Source organism: Pundamilia nyererei, unplaced genomic scaffold, assembly GCF_000239375.1.
Source record: "Pundamilia nyererei isolate P.nyererei 1_Seehausen unplaced genomic scaffold, PunNye1.0 scaffold00147, whole genome shotgun sequence".
In the NCBI taxonomy this organism is placed as follows: domain Eukaryota; kingdom Metazoa; phylum Chordata; class Actinopteri; order Cichliformes; family Cichlidae; genus Pundamilia; species Pundamilia nyererei.
The window spans coordinates 768038-776187 of NW_005187548.1; the positions used below are offsets into that span (position 1 = coordinate 768038).

General features: G+C 38.3%; 1 protein-coding gene across 2 annotated transcripts in view; it reads right to left on the minus strand.

Moving 5' to 3' along the window:
* sdcbp2 (syndecan binding protein (syntenin) 2) overlaps positions 1-6599 on the minus strand; it is a 27911-nt gene extending 21312 nt beyond the window's left edge. Inside the window, exon 1 of one of the 2 annotated variants that reach the window (XM_005744644.2) lies at positions 6425-6599. The gene's annotated coding sequence lies outside the window, so the exon portion shown is untranslated. Of the gene's footprint in view, positions 1-3159; positions 3180-6424 lie in introns of those variants that run through there. The other variant, XM_013913731.1, reaches the window with a different exon arrangement.
* Between the last annotated feature and the right edge of the window lie 1551 nt (positions 6600-8150).

Here is an 8150-nt window from a genome sequence, read left to right on the forward strand (position 1 = left end):
GTGTGTGACCCCATAAACGACTTCCCTAAACCTGCTGGTCTGGAAAATTCAACAGTTCATCTATATGTAAAAAAGGCACTTAGACTAATACTGACATAGCTACGTTTATCCTACCGTAAAACAATAAAAGAAGGTACAACCTTTCCCATGCTCCCAGGATGTGGGTGTGAATGCCAGAGCACTCTGGAATGCACACAAAGCCTTTGCAGACTATTGAGGATCGCACATCCTATCACTACCATATGTAAACTTATATTATTAAAAGATTATACTGACTACCAAGTACAATTTTCTATTGACAATTATTATTATCATTATTGAAGTAAGTGGTGACCTTCACCGTATATCAACCAGACTCCATTTTTGACCCATTCTTTTCAGTTTACTGTCATAGCCAGGGGAGGACAGACATTTGTTTAGAATTCTTAAAGATGTCGAAGAAGCAAGCTCCTTTAAGCGATTACTTTGGTGTTCCTCCACCTCCAAAGAAATGTCAGAAGGAGTCCGAACCGCAAAAGAAGCGCATATTCTCGGAAAAGTGGTTGCAGGAGGTGAGCTGCCTTCAAACAAATGATGAACGCAGAGATGTGGTGCATATTCCCATCATGTCTGTCCTCCTCCAGAAAATCTTATGCACGCAAACACGCGTTGCAACTTCTTATCTGGTGCGCATCTTTTATTTTGACAGTGCATGCACACGTGCAGACAACTTATGTGCACCCCTGATCATAGCATCCTAAAAGCAAAAGATACTTGTATAAGTTGAAACCTGAACATCTGTCAAAATGTTTCTTGCAAAACTGGTTTTATAAATAATAGCTAACTGTAATTGCTATTTTTCCTGAAAACAGTTTTATATCTTCTTCTTAGTAATATTAACATCATAATCTACTTTTCTTGTTAGGCACAATTTTTCTCAAAGAGATTTTATCCAAAACCAATCATTCATTCTGTAATAAAAACAATCTGCTAACGAGATTTCTTAATTGGAATTTGTGACAGACTCACTGCTGGAACTGTATATTCACTAATTCTATTTATGGTCACTGCTCAGCAGCCCATTCTGACCCTGGAAAACCCCACCTTTGTTGGTCTTGCATTCTTTAAATAACCCAGAGAACTCTGCAACAACTCCACTGTACTTGACCAAATGCCAAAACAAAAAAGGAAAAAAGAAAACACACACTTACCCACACATTACCACGTGGGAATATATAATAGTGAAAAGCGGAGCTTCATAAACTTTATCTGCCCACTTCAGCAGCTGATTTGCTGCCACATACACCAAAAGTATTGATCTAAAAAATGACTATAAATGTCATTACCACAGCAATAGCAAAGCCTGGTTTCCATACAAAATCCATATCCTCATATTTACCTTAGTTTCACTTCATATTTTATTCTTGGTCCACAAAACCCCTCCTACACTGGTTCAGCCCCAGTTGCATGAGGGCAAACGTAATCATGGATCTATATTGCAAACTTCATAAACTATCTCTTTTTAATCGATAGTTTATCATTAGTAGCTGAGCAGTAAAAAAGAAGTGTGGAAGGTGGAAGTAAATCAGTTTTACTGAATATGACCACTGTATCTGAACACTAAGGAAAAGCACAGATATCCTTTTTTGAAAATAAAACTTCTTTGCCCCACATTGTGTTGAGGTGTACACTACACCAGCGGTCTCCAACCTTTTTTGCGCCTCGGACCGGTTTATGCCCAACAATATTTTCACGGACCGGCCTTTAAGGTGTCGCGGATAAATACAACAAAATAAAACTAGTACTGGTACCGAAAAAAAAGAAGATTTATTCATAACACACGTGAAAAGACCCAGGAAAACCGAGTAAACGATATAACAAAATAACGCTGAAAACCGATAAAAACATGGAAAACCATACATTTAACACCTGAGCCTCAACTCTCGCGGCCCGGTACCAGTCCGAGGCCCGGAGGTTGGGGACCGCTGCACTACACAACAATTAAGCTTTTCAGCTTGTGATGTTTTGTTGTTGTTTAGTTTCCAGATAACAATCTGCAGACTTCATACATGAAAGGTAACAAGCAGCAAAGAACCGGGAAAAGCAGAGAGCATTACAAATGGAACATGTTGCAATGGATGAACTTTTTAAACCTCTTCATTTTCCAGCTACAGTGCATGATTGCCTGTGATAGGCAATCATGCACTCACACACAGAGGGCACTCGTGGCATATACCCAACTACTTTGTGAAAATTACTTTTTTAATTGTTACTGTATTTCATGAGAGGCTTTCAAAGACTTTCATGGATGTACAACATGATGATCTTTTTCTTTTTAGTTTGGTAGCTATTTATGTATCACGGATATTATCAAATATGTACCATTACATAATGGAAAAAGTCTTGTTTATGACATCAACACTAAGATGGCATTTACTGACAGGAATGAAAGGGGTTTATCTCTTGTGACATAAATCTTGCACTGGACACCTTTTCAAAGGTAGTTGTACTTTTACAATTCCAGTCTTGTATCTCCCCCAGCAGCAAGCTGATGAGGTCACTGTTATGACCAGCTATTAGATAATTTATCTTTGGAGAATCCGTCATCCTGTAGTGAGACGTACTTCAACTGTACTGCTGTCGACAGCAGCTGGTGACAGTAATCCTTGTTATACTCTGGAAACCCGCTGCAAGTTAGACAACCACGGTGATCAGAACCTCCAGCAGCTGGAGAACTGGTTCAGGTGCCGCCACACTAAGTTCACAGAAGCTGCTGGTCCAAGATCTTGGAGTCTGCGTCCATGGACAGGATGAATAACTGACTGGAGAGGCAGCTCACTATTGATTATTTACTGCTACAAATGATAAATATATTACAGTTTATAATTGTATTCATAAAAGCAGTGGTGTGCGTCAATGCCCCTTCTGGCAATAAAAATACATTCTAATTCAGTTGAAAGACTGTAATGTGTTGAAGAGCTCAAAGACTTCAACAGAATTTTGTTTTTTTTTCCTAATGAAGATTTCTTGGTTTCCATAACATGAATACATTTTTTTTTTACTAAATACCCACTGCTCTCAACTACCAAAACAGTATCTGGCTCTATAAATTTTTTTTATTTTATGAATGTGCAATGGCAGTTAATGGTTCATTGATATTAAAAGGCCAACATTCACTACCTGGGGCTGCAGATCGAGGCACCCTTATCTCTCTCTCTTGCTCTTTATGAATGTGAGCTGTAAATGAGCAAAGAGGAAAGTAAATATATGACAGCTGTGCTAAGCAGTGCTGTTCTGCAAACCTTTGACGTTAAATGAAAATGAATTAATAAAAAAATAAATAAAAAAGAGCGACTCTATATAGGCTTTGTCAGAATAAACTGGAAAATAAGGAAACATTTGAAGAGACGTGTAACCATATTCTGCACCAGGATGTAGACGTTAACATGGAAAAACCCAAGGCTATTGGTGCTAGCAGTGCTAATGTTAAACAAACTCTGGACTTTCTACTTCTCTACAAGCTCAGTTGTCACATCGTGACAGCTAACTGCGTGTCATGATCACAAGACATCTGGACACATATTTATCAAAACAAAACAGGAAATTGGTGAGGAGGATAAAGGACAACTAGGACCAAAACTGAAGCTGAATGACAGAGTTCAGCAAGACAGACAACAAAATGGAAAAACTAAATGGAGTCAAGTTAAAAAATAATGACTTGCTGCTAATGCACCCATCACAAACAACTTCCCAAAGAAAGCTTATCCACATACTGAGGCAAATATAGCCAATCAAAAAAAAAACCCTGTTGTTAGCAACTCGTAATACAGCACATGACTTGTGGTGTAATGTCCATATGTCATATGATTCTTCTGAAATAAGGGTTATATTTTCAGTACCTGAAACTACTTTGCAGTACCTAAAATACTTGTAAATGTAAAATGTATTGTGAGTATTTTTAAATACCAAACATTACATGGTAAATGCTTTGTAACTCGCTGTATGATGCATTACCAAATTATTGTACTAATATGTGCGATATATCACAATCCTGTGGCAAGACATGCAGTCAGACACCGAGCTTAACACCAGTGAATAAAACTTGAACTCAGCCCGTAAAGTAAGCAAATCACTTGACCACAATAACATCTCACTCTCTCAGCTACTCCAGCCAATACTCTATTCTCTTCCTCCCAGTCCTTACATACAAGTGCATCATTGTGCCAGTGGATACAGAGGCACATTCTTGTACCTTCTACTGTTTACTTTTCAGCTCTGTTTGTTTGCTCTCCTTATATCCCTCCTTCATATCTGCAGGTTTTCGGTATAAGGGAGTAACCGTGGTGGAAAAAAAGGAGAGTCTGACCAACTTTTGCCATGACACAATCCCATCATTGACTCACTTCTGCATCTGCAGCTTAAAAGAAGTGGGCAGCTGATATTTCCATCAGCTAAATGCGCTAAAGTAAAAGCATTTATACTGCAGGTTGTCTGTGGCTTGTGAGGAGCATTTCCCCAGCCTGTATTGTGAAAGTTTCACAATTCACAAAACTTCTTTCTTTTTTTTACTCTGCTTTTTTGGGATCTTAAGATAATTTCGAAATAAAGAAACCCTGTGGGAAAAAAAGCCAAAGGGGAAATAGCTCAGACATTCATCTGAAACCTACAGGGCTGTGACTAGGCAACCATTTCAAAGAAAACTTACACAACACAAAAAGTCCATATCACATGGCTTTAAAGCAAATCTTCATCTGCATACACTAGAATAAGACATGGCCAGGAACAAAGCTTATTATAGTTCACAAAAAACACAACTACAAGCAGGTAATAAAAAAAAGTTTAATTTTAAGTAATTTGTCTTTTATTATTAACTTGTGGGCATGTAAAACTAACTATGTTTTTTGAAACTGGTCATAACTGAAAGTCAAAGGTGGCATGTATTGTACACAGACTGCATATAAAAAACAGCTGTACCTTTGAAGTCTGAAAAGTGAAGCCAAATCAGGAGTGCCTGAGACCTGAAATGTCTCTAATCGTCTGCAGGGGGAGATTCCTCACAATAAAAACAAACATCTAGTCGATGGTCGATCTAGTCCATGGAAAATAACCGTACTGCTGACCTAATCCATGACCTCAATAAACACTTTCCTATTTCCTGAATCCATGTTCTATATTACTAGTTTTGAATAAAATACAATGTTTATTTTGGAAATTATGGTCCCCAAATGAATCAAGAAGTTGGATAAAGCAGCGTATTCTTTACAGAATGACTAAGCATGACAGTAGGTGGCTTTACAGTAGCAGCAGCCATCTTTTACATTATTTTACATTTATATTACTGTTATACCTTATATATTTGTTATGACTTGCACTTGATAAATATGCTCCCTCAACCCTTCACTTATTATGAATAAAAACTAAACTAATACAATACTAGTAAAAGTATATTTTAAAAAAAAGAGCACAAAACTAAAGAGCAGACCCACTGTGGAAACTAAGAAAAATATTTAAAAAGAAAAGAAATTAAAACGAAAACAGACAAAATAGACAAAACAACAATAACTCTGTCCTGGGAGTGTGAAGCAGGATCGAATAGAAGAGTGCAAGCAAAGTCCAAGTTCCCCAAAAACTAAAATACTGAATTAAAGCACTTTTCATCACTTCTATTCAGCCTGATAATATGGAGCCAGCGAAGCAAAAAGCTTGGATGGATAGTGGAAAGAAAAGAGAAGGCCAACTTCAGTAAGCCTGAACGAATTGGTTCGATCTAAGAATGTGGTCTTCCTGGCAGCTTATTCCGGTCTACTGACATGGCTGGGAAAACGAAAGAGGGAGGGAGAAGGACTGAAAAGGTTTAAAAAAAAGCCCACACCCTTGCTAATGTGCCCTATTTATCTGTACCACGTTACATTACAGGACTTAAGATAGCTAGCATACCGTTATGCTTTAGGCTGTTGTTTTAACGCTATAACAACACAGGAACTGCATTTTTCAGACGACTGGTCAGTAATATCAGGTTCGCCATTGCCATAATACTCTAATAATGGCTAAGCGTCTTTATGACTTTAATGAGGTCGTTCAGTTGCGTCTAAATCATATGACAATCATTAAGTTTTACGACACTAAAGTGTTGCGAATAACCGTTAGCTAACCTTGCCGCACAACCATTAAATATTAATGAGGTGCTTTAAGACGACGGGTACATTTTGGGCAGTCATAACGCTGCTAAAAAAAAATAGCTGAAATGAGAACACACTGGGAGGTGTGCATATCAAGAGAAAAGCAGCGGAGGAGCCGAGAAGCAGACCCCCTTTGTTCCGACATAAACAGCAGGAACGCAGAGAGCTAGCCGTAACGACGTTAGCTTGTAAGGTACACGAAGTCAGGATGTAACAGTTAATACTAGGAAGGCTTTGCTACAACAATTTGGTAAATGCCGTCTTACCTTTTAAATTTTTGGTTGAAAAGTCAGCTTAAACGCTCCTGAATTTCAGATAGCAGCGAACGCCTTTTTTTTTCTTGCCTTTGCTTCGCTGTGGCTCTCCGCCGATCAAACCTGAAGGGGACTTCTGGAAAGTGATGTCACTCCTGGCTTCCTGGTCGTGCCAACCACGTCAATCAGTATTGACGTTGTAAGCCACGCCCAGTACCGGTCACATGAATATTAACTCACCAGGACCATAATTATACGAAAACATTGTGATCATCGGTAATTAATGATAAGACAACTGTTCATTTTTGTTCTCTTTGGGGAACATGAGTCTAAGACTTTTAACTCAAGCGCAATTCAGTATAAATGAATCCTACTGTACTGTGAAGATGCCATGCTGGGTTAAGCTAAAAGACAACATGGACTTTGTTTTCAGAGCGACGTCATTGTAGCTCATAGGAAAAAAAGGAGGTTAAGTGATTATGTTGCAAACTTCTTCTTCAGTATGACACTCTTAACTTCAGGTTACAGGCATTTCTTTCAAAACTAAACGTTCACTCAGTGTCCTTTGTAGTGGACAACAAGTCTTACTAATACCTCCACCCATGTCAATATTTAAGTAAGCTGAGGGCGGAGTGAGGAAGGAAGGACTTTACTCATAGTTGTAGAAGAGGAGTCAGACTCAGACTTATTGCTACCAGAGTACAAAGTGAGGGAGGGCCAAACAGTAATCATCAGCCAAAAAAAGTGATTTTACAATGTTTCTATGTGTTTTTTATGTCTGATATCTTTCCTTATGTCCATAAATAGCCTGTAGTCAGCAGAATATATCAAATAAAGAAATCACCTGGTTTGCAAGAGGCTTTATGACTCAGCAGTTTTAAACATACTCTGTGTTCTACATCATAATCAATCCAGTCCTTTTTGGACACTTAAAATATCGTTTGTAGAATTTAAAATTCTGTCTGTCATTCTTGCTGTCAATACATCCATGTTAAGGAGAGGTCAGAGGTCAAATGTGACAATGATGTTTTAAACTTCTATACAGTATGTTCTACATATTGACAATACACAACATGCTTTAAGAATCATATGCTGTAAGAATCATAGTTTCTAAGTTATAAGGCACTTTTGTTGAATTTTGAACTAGTTATTATTAAGCTGACTTTGAAGACCTCGGTTGGATGGGGAGTGTCAGTGCACAGCCATTTTAAGATCTCTGCAGAGGTTTTAAGTCTGGGCTCTGCCTGGAACACTCAGGGATATTCACAGAGTGCTGAAGCCACTGCTTTGTTATCTTGGCTGTGTGCTTTGGGTTTTTGTCCTTTGACCAAGTCTGACATCCAGAGCACTCTGGAGCAGATTATCATCAAGCATGTCTCTATAAATTCCTGAATCAAACCCAACTAGTCTTCTAATTCCTGCTGAAGAAAAATTGCTTGGCGCTTGGTGCTGCTACCACCATGCTTTATTTTAGGGATGGTATTGGTCAGGTGATGAACAGTGCCTGTTTCCTCCAGACATGACTCTTGGTATTAAGGGCAAAGAGTCCAATCTTCTTTTCATCATTTTGTTTTATTTTTGTTTGGAACAAAATTCAAAGCTGGGACCTGTGCCTTAGGAGGTAATACAGGTGTAAGGACAAGAAAGACATTGTGGACAAAACAGGGCACCCCCCAAGGTCAAGGTTCTCTATTTGTAACATGCATAGTTATACAAGTATAACACACAGTGAAATGTA